Source organism: Caretta caretta, chromosome 8, assembly GCF_965140235.1.
Source record: "Caretta caretta isolate rCarCar2 chromosome 8, rCarCar1.hap1, whole genome shotgun sequence".
Lineage (NCBI taxonomy): Eukaryota > Metazoa > Chordata > Testudines > Cheloniidae > Caretta > Caretta caretta.
This window is the reverse complement of record NC_134213.1, coordinates 18,148,873-18,155,931: the sequence shown is the minus strand read 5'-3', so window position 1 is coordinate 18,155,931 and position 7,059 is coordinate 18,148,873.

Sequence of the window (7,059 nt, the reverse complement as noted above, 5' to 3'; positions counted from 1 at the left end):
TTGTTTGGACAAATCTTAAAAATCCCCCTCACTAGCAGGGAAATTTACCTGCAGGAAAAAGAAGGAAAAAAAAAAAGGAACTGATTTTGTTCAAAACATTTCTGGAGAAATTAATGCAGGCAGCCCATCATAAGCTCATCATCAGCACTCCCACTACAAAAATTGTTTCAGTACCTCTGCTTACTAGGGTTGCCAGGTGTCTGTTTTTTGATCAGAACACCTGGTCGAAAAGGGACTCTGGTGGCTCTAGTTAGCACTGCTGAATGGGCTGTTAAAAGTCCAGTTGACGTGGGGTTGGCAGGCTACCTACGTGGCTCTGTGCATCTTCTGGAAGTGGTGATGTCCCTCGGCTCTTAAGCAGAGGGATGACCGTGGGGGTTCCGTGTACTGCCCCTGCCCCAAATGCTGGCTCTGCAGCTCCCATTGGCTGGGAACCACAGTGTGCAGACCGTCCTGGCTGTGCCTCTGCCTAGGAGCTGAGGATCATGCCACCACTTGTGGGGAGCCACCTGAGGTGAGCGCCACCTGGAGCCCACACCCCAAAACTCCAGCACCTTAAATCCCCACCCCAGCTCTGAGTCCCCTCCCACATCCAAACTCTCTTCTGGAGTCCGCACCCCCTCCCATGACCCAACTCCCTGCCCCAAACCCCGTCCTGCACCCAAACTCCTTCCAGAACCTGCACCCTGCACCCCCTCCAGTGCCACAACCCCATGCCCCAACCCTCTGCCCCAGCCCTGAGCACCCTCCTGCACCCCAAACCCCTCATTTCTGGCCCCACCCTGGAGCCTGCACCCCAAGCTCAGAGCTTGTACCCCCTCCAACACTCCAACCCCCTGCCTCAGCCTGGAGCCCTCTCCCATACTATGAACCCTTCGGCCCCAGCCTGGAGCCTCCTCCCGCACTCCATAGCCCTCGGCCCCAGCCCAACCCCAGAGCCCACACCCCCAGCCAAGAGCCAAAACCTCCTCCCACACTCCAATCCCCTGCCTCAACCCAGAGCTCCCTCCCATGCTCCAAACCCCATGGCCCCACCCCCCCCAGTCTGGAGCCCCCTCCTACACCTCAAACCCCTCATCCTTGGCCCCACCCCAGAGCCTGCACCCCCACCTGATGCCTTCACCCTCACCCCCTGCCCCAGCCTGGTGAAAATAAGTGAGTGAGGGTGGGGAAGAGTGAGCAACAGAGGGAGGGGGGATGGAGTGAGTGGGGGCAGAGCCTTGGAGAAGAGGCGGGGCAGGGGCAGGGTCTTGGGTAAGAGGCGGAGAAAGGGCGAGTCAAGTGTGTTCGGTTTTGTGCAATTAGAAAGATGGCAACCCTACTGCTCACATCCTTCTGAGGATCTGGGCTGCAATGCATTCCCCATCCCTAAAAGTCTTGTTGCAGTCAAGGAGGGGATTGGCTGTGATTTAAATTAAAATGTAGAGAGAACAGCTCATGAGGTTTTGTCACGGTTGAACCCAAACCCTGAAATCTCTCTGTCATTTGGCCTCACACCTAGGCCGTAAACCCAGTCTAAACCCAATCCAGTGCAAACATCTCTGGTTTAATCCACAACTGCCTACCTCACATTTCTTACACTATACTGCAGCCATTGCTGCTCTGTGCATGGGGTGATCAGATGTCCCAATTTTATAGGCACAGTCCCAATATTTGGGGCTTTTTCTTACATAGGTGCCTAGTATCCCCCACCCCCAGTCCAGTTTTCAGCTGTGTTGTGAGCTTTTCTCAGTTGTCATCTTCAGAACTGCAGCACCTTTGGCAGGCCCGGGGATGGGTTGTACTAATTGCACTAATACCCAAAGCTTGGTATAGGAAGTAGAGGTGAGAGGGCTTGTTAGTTTTTCTTCTTGCCAGCCTCTTCCTTTTCCTGCCAGTTAAGGCCCCATCTCTTTCTCTGTTTTCTGCCTCCTGTCATTTTTTCCCCTTTGTGCACTGAAGAATTACAAAATATCCCTCTGGAATTGCCTAACAAAGCCTTAACCTATACAGATAACCTTTATTAAGAAAAGAACAGGTTTGCAAGAAGCAACAGACAAGAGCAGCTGTCTAACCAGCTCCTGCAAGCTGGTCTCAGCTCTCCTCAGCAATTCTTTGCACAGGTCTGACCACAGACTTCAGTTACCTAATTAAACACAGATGCAAATGAGAGCATTATTTGCAACAATATATCCCTGTTTATGGTTCCCAGGTGTTTCTAGCCAACAGGAGCCCAACAATTCTTATATTAATGGCCCAGACTTCTGTCTAAAATGGAAGATTGGCCACTGAAGGAAGCATGTTTTTAAAAGTTGACTAATTGGAAAACTACAGTTCCTGACCACATGGTGGAAAAGCTCCGAGTGGGAGGGTTGCAATGAGGTAAAGCCCCCTAACTCAGCATTGAGGTACAGTTTATAGTATAATGGGAGTTAAACTGACTCAAATGTATCCTTATTCCACTGCATTAAGAGACCAGAGAATCAGCAATCTGTCCCTAAGTGTTTCTTTTAACCTGTTACTGTTATTGAGAGTGACAGAGTCTGAGTTCACAAGAAGAAAAGGAGGACTTGTGGCACCTTAGAGACTAACCAATTTATTTGAGCATAAGCCTTCGTGAGCTACAGCTCACTTCATCAGATGCATCGGATGCTGTAGCTCACGAAAGCTTATGCTCAAATAAATTTGTTAGTCTCTAAGGTGCCACAAGTCCTCCTTTTCTTTTTGTGGATACAGACTACCATGGCTGCTACTCTGAAACCAATCTGACTTCAGTTTTCCAACAGTTAATCCTTACAATTTAGGGAGACTTGGAGAATTAGATACAAATGATCTGATATCAGTCTAATAAATAAAGACAGAATAGAGACCGAGAGAGAGATGTTCACATGGTTGAAAAATATACAGTATTTTGCAAGATTGTAACATTGTTTCCCTGACTGGCATAGACAGGTTACATTTTCTGGACATCACGTTATAATCATGCCCTAAACCCGTGCTATTTAAGGGCTAGGCTCTATCATGGCTTGGTCCTTAGAAAAAATCGATGTCCATGCTGGTAAGGGAAACTATCCTAGAACCTTGATAACAACCAATTGTTCTGCTAGCACAATTTACTCATAGTGGAGCATGCCACCGAGAAAACGAAAGATTGGAGTATCTGATTTTGAAAGCAGGCCTCAGCCTGACGCCTGTTTTTGTGGCTGCAGTAACATGCCAGCACAACTGATGTCACTCAGGATATGTCTACAGTGCAATCGGAGGTGTAATCGTAGGCCTATCTGTGCTAGCTTTCATCTAGCTGGCATGGCTAAAAATACCAGCTTCAGCCACCTACCCAGAGATCCCTTGTACCGCCCACAGCGAAGCCTCGGCCACCGCAGCTTCATTGCTATTGGATAGAATAGCTAAATATATCAAGCTAGATTAAAGCGAATGTGGGTATGCCAATCTGAGCTGCGACACCTCTGATAGCAAGGCAGACATACCCTTCGATGTCCACCTCCCTGATTGAGGACTGTGTAAAAACTAAATTGTGAGAACAAAATTAAAATTAAGCTTGAAAGGCACACAAAGGGAAGGCAGGGTTTTATAGCATGGCTGAGTGAGCGGCAGAAACACGATTTGTTTGACTACTCTAATCAGCTGCCCCAGGCTATTGGAATCAGGAGTTCAGGGGGGAGAGAAATCGAAAAAGCAGAGAGTTACTCAGGTGGGCGGAGAGGGTCCATCATGCTGGAGAGTCTATCAAAGCCCAGGAGTGTGCATTCAGTTCACACACAAACAGAGCAGTTTGCAAAGGATGGAGCTTATTTTGGTTTTCACAGATGCCCACTCTCATGCTGAGGGAAAAGTAGGTCTCATTTAGAGGCATTTATTTTAAAGAAAAAGAATATCAGAATTTCCTCTTGCTAGCCAGCTGGCAGCATTCTCCCTATGCTTGTACGCAAGTCATTGCTGAACTCTGAAGCAGTTTACATTTCCCTTCCCTTGCTCCTCCTTGTGTACACTAAAGGAATTTACATGTTCTCAGAAACACTCAAATAGGATGCAAAAAGAAAAGGAGTACTTGTGGCACCTTAGAGACTAACCAATTTATTTGAGCATGAGCTTCACGGCTGTTACTCTGAAACCTGTCAAATAGGATGGGCTATCACCAGCAGGAGAGTGAATTTGTGTGTGGGGGGTGGAGGGTGAGAAAACCTGGATTTGTGCTGGAAATGGCCCAACCTGATGATCACTTTAGATAAGCTATTACCAGCAGGACAGTGGGGTGGGAGGAGGTATTGTTTCATATTCTCTGTGTGTATATAAAGTCTGCTGCAGTTTCCACGGTATGCATCCGATGAAGTGAGCTGTAGCTCACGAAAGCTCATGCTCAAATAAATTGGTTAGTCTCTAAGGTGCCACAAGTCCTCCTTTTCTTTTTGCGAATACAGACTAACACGGCTGTGACTCTGAAACCTGTCAAATAGGACCCAACACTTCATCTCTCTGACTTGTTTAACTAGCTCTGATGTGTTTTATGAGTTAGGTTTCTTGCCACTTTGAAGTAATTTTCACTGATCTCTGTTTCTTTGTGGCTTTAAGCCTATGTGCTGTAGTTGCAAATGTGTTTTTTTCTTCTTCTCTGGTGTCATGAGCATGACTTCTCAGACCATAATGGGTTTCACTTTCACCAAAGATACCTTCAGTTTCTGCGGATGGAACTGGAGTCTCTCATCAGGGGGTTGATTCTGCCAGCTGCTGAGTGCCCTCAACTCCCTTTGATTTCAGGTAGCATCTTGCAGTTCCCTCGTTGTACATGCATAACAAGGGCAATGAGCAAGCAAAGATAAGGAGTTGTTTTCTGGTGGTCTCACTGGATAGGATTCTGCATTTGATTACACCTGTGGCCTTTAACAAGGCTGCATGAGGATAATGGGGACAGAATGTGGCCCTTTTTCTAACAGACATGAACAAAAAGTTTGAATACTAAGGATCTGGGTGTTTAAGCGAATCAAAGAAAAAGGATTGGAAGCTAGTGATAATCATTTAGTGATCTTTTTCACTGACATCAGGACTCATTGGCCATTTCTTGGGAAACTGAATATATCTAATCAGTAGCTACCACTACATAGTAAGAAGTTTCCATAAAAACTTGGCAGGAAAATAGGAGACTAATAGCCACACTTTCAAAAATCTTAGCAGAAGATGCACTTTAGGAAGCTTTGGTTTGGGCATGAGGTGAGCATGTATATTTTTGTTTGGACGAACTGTCAATTTCAGCAGTACATACGGTTGCTATTAGGCTTTAATGCAGGAGAAAAGCTACCTACTTGCAACTACCGGGATTTTGCTTTTGTGACACTTTCATCATAAGAAAGAAGAGTGTAATGAGTCCTTTTGGAAGTGCCACTCTCTGCCCGGTTTTCCTTGGTTCTTGTACACTGTTTTGGACCTTTTGCAGTTACTCTTGCGAAATTTCATTTAACAATTTGCTTCAAAGGGGGGAACCCCATTTTTATGGGGAAAATGTGTGGAAGTGCACTGTGAAGAGTGATCAATTTTCTGTATGCAAAAGGGGCAGAGTGCCTGCAGCTCCCATTGATTTTGGACAAAGCCGTCCCTAGGATACAGCGAATCGGGGTGACCACCCCAGGACCCGCGCTTTGGGGGAGCTCGCAGGAGGTGGGCGGGGAGGTGAGGTGGGCAGGCGAGCGGGGTGAGGAGGCGATCAGGGGGGTGAGGGGCGGGGGGACGAGGAGGAGCCCCCTCTACCAGATCCTCCCCCCAGTGCCTCCTGCTCACCGGTGGGCCCCAGCAATCCGTGCCTCCCCCTCCATCTCAGTGCCTACCATGGATCAGATGTTTTGTCCGCGGTATCAGGAGGCACTGGGGAGGAGGGGAGAGGAGCAAGGGCACAGCATGCTTGGGGGAGGGGGCGGAACTGGATGGAGAAGAGGCAGGGAGGGGCAGGGGTGGGAAGAAGCAGGGTGGGGGTGGGGCCTTGGGGGAAGGGCCTGGGTGCTCCCCCTGGCAGATTAGAAACTTGGCCCCTATGTCCCAGGCCCCGCACCCCCCCAGGGACGGCACATCCAAAAATCACCCTGCCTACTTTTAGGTGCCTAACTTTAAGCACCCAGGTTTGAAAATTTTGGCTCAAGTTCCTTTCTAGAGCAGCGCAAATACTGCAACAAATTTTCCAGGAAAATTATTGTCATGCTGTCTGCAGTGACTCACACCTGTGAGTGCCTATCACAGGCAGACTGTCAAAAACGGGGCAGACACCCCAAACTAGTGATATGTTCTATAATTAGATTTCACCCAGCCACTAACAAATGTGAACTCCTGGATCACATAACAGTCTTACCATGGAGTCAGAGACTCTCCAGTCTATCTTGCGACCGGCAAGCTGGATTTAGTGATAAATGGTCATTTACACCAAAAATCACAACTATTCAGGTTGCTTCCAGTCCCAAGAGACCAGTCACTTACCCCAGATCAATTTGTATCTTAGATCACACAACAAAGACAATGCCTGCAGCCAATTCTGTAATTAACTAAAGATTTATTAACTAGGAAACAGAAATCAGAGAATTATTTCAAATAATTCAAATAATGCAAACAGGTTAAAGCAAGCAAACATATGCACACAAATGAGTTCCCATCTATTATTCCTAAAGATGGCCTATGTGATAATCTGTCAATTCAAAATGTCTTTCCAGAGAGACCCTGGGCTAACCTCTGGGGAATCTCTGCCTTCATTTAATGTCTCTGCCCCTATGAGAGTTCAAACAGCAAAGAGACAACATATTGTCATGTGTCTCTGTTCTATGTTTGCATTCGGCCTTCCAGTCCACAAGATGAGCTTCCTGGCACGTAGCATTTCCAAGGTGCGGTAGGGCCATTCACCAAGCCTTGTACTGTTCTGTTTCTTAATGGCCCATTTAATCTGGATACGTCTCCTTAATGGGTGAGTGAGGGGACGATTCCTTTGCCTGGTTTCACAAGATCAGAACAAACGTGTTCAAAGTTGTAATAAAGCAAAACTTCCTTATTTCCTTATAGCATGGAATACCAACATGACAAGTGAGATTA